Genomic DNA, 6372 nt, shown 5'->3' on the forward strand with positions numbered 1-6372 from the left:
AGGGGGAACAGCGCCGGCGAAGCTTGGAGTCGCCGTCGCCGTCGGGAATCAGAACCAGAGGGAGAGAGAGCTCGTCAGGGAGAGAGGAGACGCGACCTAGGGAGAGAGCTCGCCGTCGCGTTCCACCACTGCCGTCGTTGCTACTGACCTCGCTGCCAGTTTGCGTCCTCGCCGTTGCGCATTGCCGTTGCACCTCGCTGATTTTGCTTCTGCTTCTGCTTAAGCTTCTGCTTTCGATTCGGCTTCCGATTCGGCTTTGCCTTCTGCTTCTGCTTCCGATTTGGCTTCTGCTTCGCCTTCTGCTCCTGCTTCTGCTTATGCTTCCGATTCTGTGTCTTCTTCTACTTCTGATTGTGATTTGTTTTTTTTTTTATTGTTATTCTGGTGTTGATTTTGTTGTTGAATTTGATGTTGTTGTTTCTGAATTTGAATAATGTGTTATTGTTGGTGTTGAATATTGTGTTCTTGAATCGGATTATTGGTATTTGGTGGGAATAAGGGAGGTGGTGGCATTGGAGAGTATTTTTGTCCGTAAAAAGTCAAAAGGACGATTTTAATATCAAATGAAATGGGGGACGATTTTAAATCCAAAATAACGTTGGGGACGAATTTGATTTTGACCATAAATCTTAGGGACCAAAACAGTACTTATCCCTAATATATATGAGTGTATGATCATTGTATATATCTTATATATAACATATATATTAATAAAAATATATAACCGTTATTATATTATCATTATTATTAATAAATGAATATTTTGTTACTTTATATATATTACTTACATACACTTTTATTCTCAAAATTTTTTCTACTCTTTTTTATTTTTTTAAATTTACGAAGTTAAAGTTCTACTGATATTATTTTTTGTTCAAAAAAATAGATCCAAACCAATTCAACTCTTTTTTTAATTACTTACAAATTTTTTCTCAAACTCTAAATACCCAAAATCTCAAATTTTAAATTGTCAAATTCCAAATCAAAACTTCACACTATCATATATATATTTCAAAGTCCAAATTCATAAAATCTTCTTAATTTCAATTTTTAAACGCTTTATAATAATCAATTTTCTATTTTTCAACCACATAATCAAAATACACAAATACTACATTATCCATTTTCATCTATATTTAACCTCTCTATCCGAAATATTACTCCAACATTCTTGCCATTTTTAACTCAATTCAATGCATTGAGACATGACTCAACTAGTGTTGGTGGCTCTTCTAATCCAGCCCTTTAACTGATACAATCTAGTCCATATTCGCAATATTCAGATTTTGCCAACCCTTGTGGATTAGATGCTATCGATTTCAATGATGATGTCTTTGAAAATCTTAGGCAAGATAATATTCAACACGGAAAATCGAAAGACAATGAGATGTTGATTAGTGCATGGTTGAATATTTCAACTGACCTTATAGTTGGTATCGATCAAAAGGATGAAACATTTTAGAATCGAATTTACAACTATTGTAGAATTTAGCGCTGACATAAAAAAGGGAACAACTGCATGTAAGAAATAATGATATAAAATTAACAAGGTAGTTGCACAATTTGCTTGTTGCTATGATCAAACTAGTTGAAACATAAGGAGTGATTTGAACGCTGAAGATATAAAGGAGTTGACCTATAAACTTTTTTCGACAAATTATGGTCAAAAATTCACTTTTGAGAGGCATTAGAATATTTTTCGTTTGGAGTAAAAATAGAGAAGCCAACTATTAATACAAAGTGGAGGCTCAAAGAGAACCAAGGTCAATGCAACTAAAGCGTACTCATCATCATCAAACTCAGAAATACCGTTGGCTGCGAAAATCGGTGTGGACTCTCTCGTTCGCCCACAAGGATCAAAGAATAGCAAGAGAAAGGGTAAGCGAAAAGTACAAATGTCTGAAGATCTTAGCGAAAAGAAATCATCGACTGTTAGATATTAAAAATGTTAGAGAAAAAGAGCTAATGGATAGGGAAAAGGAAAGAAAAGAGGAGACGGAACATAGAGAAAAGATTATGGCAATCAAAGAAAATGAGTTACAAATTCAAGCAGCGATGGAAGAACAAGAATTACAAACTCAGAGGTATATTAAAGAAATAGAGATAAATGCAAAGGAAAGGGAAATGGAAAGGATGGTTAAGGAAAAGACAAGAGAAATAGATATGAAAATACTTAATGCTGACACTTCTTTAATGAGTGAAAAACGATGAGCTCTTCATGAGATTGCAGGTGAAAAAATAATTAATAAGTGGTTTACTTAATTCCTTGTATTCATAGAGTTAAGTAGTCTGTTTTATTTTATTATGTATTACCGTATGTGATGTAGTATGTTTTGTTCATTTGTGATGTAACTTCTAAAATTAGTCAATATTATTATGCGTTATTATTTATGAAAGTAACCATTGCAAAACTAGCCGTTTTAAAATCAGATAAGAAAAAAGTTAGCCGTTGTGAGCTAAACGTTGCAAAACTAGCAGTTGAAAAGTAGCTACTTATTGCGAATACACTTATAAATATCAATTATCAAATATTTACATTCACAAACTCCATTTCAAAGCTAGTTTCTCAGCTCAAAAGAATACTAAATATTAAATTTCAAGAAATGGCTAGAAATTTTGATGACATGTTTAATGAGGCTTTGTATGGTAAAAAAAGGGCGAGATAACACATTCATGGATAATTGGATCTATAAGTGTTTGTTCAATGATTCAGGAGAATAAGATACCGAGAGAAGCTCTTTTCAACCCCTCGTAGATGGATCGATAAAGATTGAGAAGCAGAACATGATCGTCTTTTCAAAGATAACTTTGCAGATGAGCTGGTGTATAATGCTGACATTTTTCGACAAAATTTTCGAATGAGAAGACACGTTGTAACCACCCTACCCCACGAGGCCTGTGATTTCTGATTCTTTGCAGCGTTTGTTGACATGATATATATATATATATATATATATATATATATATATATATATATATATATATATATATATATATATATATATATATATATATATAACAAATTAGAATTAGAACACGTAGCGCAAAACTTTTCTTTTAGTACTTCCAAGCGACGAACCTTTTTTCGATTCAATTATTCTATGGAATAAGTACTCCCAGAAGATTTTAATAATCTCCTTGGTTGTTCTTGAAGAGAACTAATGAATGAATCATTGAACCATATTAGTTAGATAATCCAAACCCTTGAACCGGTTTGGTTTTCCTTCTCCCGGTTCAACCAAACCATGCTTCCCTTAAATAAACCAGAGCTAAAGAAACTCTGATTAAACTCATCTTCTCTTCTCCTCTCATAACCGAACGTGTTTTCAAAGGAAATCATGGTTACCTCTTCATGTAATCTATGTTGTGATGTGGTGTTGCAAGAGGAAGAGGCCACGAAGCCTTGTCACACCAGCTCACTTCTTCCCACCTTCTGTAGATATATATAGATGAGCCAAGTCTCTCAATTTTTCTGGAAACCACACGAAGAGAAGAAAGGAAGCAAGAGTGGCGTCCTAGAAGAAGGAAGAGGAAGACCCAGCAGAAATCATCATCATCTGCGTGCGTCACCACCAAGAAAAAGGAGAAGGGCCATCAAGAGAGCTGCTACCCGAAGCCAAAGAAGGAACCCTACCTCTTTCCCTTCCTAGTTTTCTTAGTGTTCTTCTTGTTGGGTAAGAACCAATAACTCTGTGTTCTGTTGCTTTTCCCTAAATTAAGGATTCTACCCATATTGAGCTTCAATTCTTTTAATTGGTGACCAAACCAATCAAATTCAGCCCATCACAAGAGTAAGAACTCTTTTCTTGCTCCATATGCAACTCGGCCAATTAGCCCTGTGAATTGACAAATCTCTTTATTTATGTTTGTTAGGGTTTTCTGATTTAATATAGCAAAGGACAGACTTTGGTTTGTGAAATTCTCGAAGAGAGGTAAGGGATAGTATATGTAGAATATCTTGTTTGTAGCTATGTGTACTGGTGATGATGGATGGTTTACTATGTGTTTGATTGATGAGAAGTGTTTATTAATTTTCTGTTATGATGAAATGCAGAAAAGTGAATTAGAATTATGAATTTGCGTTTGTAAAAAGGGATAAATTAATGAGTATGAACTTTTAGAGCTGTGCTGACCATGCTAGCAACTTCAGTTAGTCAAAAGAAAGGTAAAATTATTATTTTAGATGAATTCTAGGCTTGAGTATGAGATTTGGTACATGAGGTTGTTGGAAATACATTGTGCAGAAATTCTGCAAAAATCTGCATAATTGGCAGCAGAACGAATGACTTTTTGAGAGCAGTCCAGACCTAATTTTTAGATGAAGTTATTTTTATGTAAAACTTTAGTGTGTCTTGAATATGCCATAAAAATTTCAGGGAATTTTGCCAAGCGGTTTGGAAGATATGAATTTTTGAAGTTTAGTGATTGCTGCAGATTTTTCTGGTTTTCTGGTTCTGCAGTACCAATTTCCAGACGCTATAACTTTTAATTTAAACAAAATTTTGAGTTCCTCCCAAAAGGTATTTAAAGATTTATCAGTCTATTTTAAGTGAGAACAAGTTTCAGGTTCATATCTATTTTGTAGACTTAGATAAGTCATTTGGAAGATGGGTTGTTTGCTGGAAACTCTGAACTGGTTTATGAAAATAGGGTTCCACTTCCAATTGATAATTAATTAATCAAATAAAGTGATATAAACCTGAAATTTGTGGATTCTGAAACTTAGGGATGTTGACTGTAATCTCACCAAAATTTAGAAGCAACAAAATAGAATTGAAATTATTATGGAATTTATAAAAAACATGGCTGCTGTCTATTTTTCTGAAATTTTGTAAATGCAATAGCAGAATTTTAAAGCTTGTATAAAATTCAATTCTAATCCAAATTCAGTAAAACCTAACTTAAATTAAAGATTAGAATCTCTAGAATTACCTTACCAAGAAAAATAGGTTGTGCATAAGTACTTACAACATAAGAAGGTTTTAGATTAAACAAGCTTAAGAAATGAAAAGAAATGTAAGTTGCCCCTAAGAAGGGTTAAAGTTAAAGACAATGATATTGAGAGATAAAGAAAAGAAAGAAGAATGAGGAACAAGGAATGGAACAAAAGTTGAGAATTATATTGAATGGGTCTTGTGCCGAACTGCTAATGCGAAAGTGCGCGCCTAACGGATAGCCTGAGATTGCTAATACGGGAATGTTCGCCTAATTGATAGCCCTGTTCCTTACTATGATACATATTGAACTGTTATTATAATGAGGCCTAATTGACACGGGTAACCGTGATGCTAAGGTGTCTAATTGACACAGTAAAGGGACCATATTCGGGGTCACTCCGAGTAACGTCGGGTTGTGGGTAGACAACCGACGCATGAGCTCATGGCCTACACTAGGAACAGGCATGCATCATCTTGTTTGCGCATATGTGCTTCTTGTGAATTATTTACTGCTATTTCCTTTTTGTCTATGCTATCTACTTGTTATATGCATGTGTGTGCCTTAAGTCTCTGTGTTTGTTTCCCTTTTCTTTCTATTTCGCGACAACTTAGAGACAAAGACCCTAGGTTCCCCTTTTACCTTGCTGAGAACTCTAGGTTCTCACCCTTCTTTCCTTTCTTTTCCCCCTCCTCAGATGGGTTCGGCAAACGAGTCTGTTGAGTTTCGGGTTTCGGTACATCGCCCACGTTTTGACCCCGGCATGTCGTACGTATTCACTCTAGCTGAAGACCATTCCGAAGATCGACCTAGCTGACTTTTTACTCTTTTGGTGATCTTAGTATTACTTTTCTCTCGCTTTTGTAGTACTTTTAGAGGGGTAGGACATCTTAGTAGTTCAATTCCAGTTTAGGAAACCCGTGTGAGGGTTGGGACTGTTTTTCTTTACTTTTGTCTCTATAAATATAACTTGGTATAGTACTCGTTATTTTGATACTTGGCATGTATCCTCAAACTTAACTTATGTTTATATGATTAATATATGTCTACTGAGTTTGATTATACTAAGGTTCAGTGCTTGACTGTTGAGTTTGATTATAAATGACTACTGAGTTTGATTATAAATGTTTATTGATTTTGATTATAGTCAGGTTCGGTGCTATATTTGACTACTGAGTTTGATTCTAAATAGTTTATTCACAATTAAACCGGTAAAGGCTTATATTAAAATCTGAGTCTAGAGCCAAGTACGTCCTTACGACAAGTAACACCTAAACAATTGACATTGGTCATGACGTATCGAAAGTTGGGGTGTTACACACGTTTTTCTTTGGATAGTAGACGCCATTTCAAATGTCTATCCATATTTCCAACAGAAGGTCAATGCAACTAGGAGAAGAGGCTTGTCACCACTAGAAAAATGCAATGTTGCGATAT

The 6372-nt window shown here is 34.7% G+C and overlaps 1 long non-coding RNA gene across 1 annotated transcript; it reads left to right on the plus strand.

The window, feature by feature from the left end:
- The first annotated feature begins 3318 nt into the window (after positions 1 to 3318).
- LOC148566104 (uncharacterized) lies at positions 3319 to 5810 on the plus strand. Its single transcript, XR_015883733.1, has 3 exons — positions 3319 to 3674; positions 3874 to 3932; positions 5633 to 5810. It is a non-coding gene; the product is annotated as an uncharacterized LOC148566104 (long non-coding RNA).
- The last annotated feature ends 562 nt before the right edge of the window (positions 5811 to 6372 follow it).

The sequence above is a fragment of the Arachis ipaensis genome, chromosome B5, assembly GCF_059453495.1.
Source record: "Arachis ipaensis isolate K30076 ecotype BB chromosome B5, ASM5945349v1, whole genome shotgun sequence".
Taxonomy (NCBI): domain Eukaryota; kingdom Viridiplantae; phylum Streptophyta; class Magnoliopsida; order Fabales; family Fabaceae; genus Arachis; species Arachis ipaensis.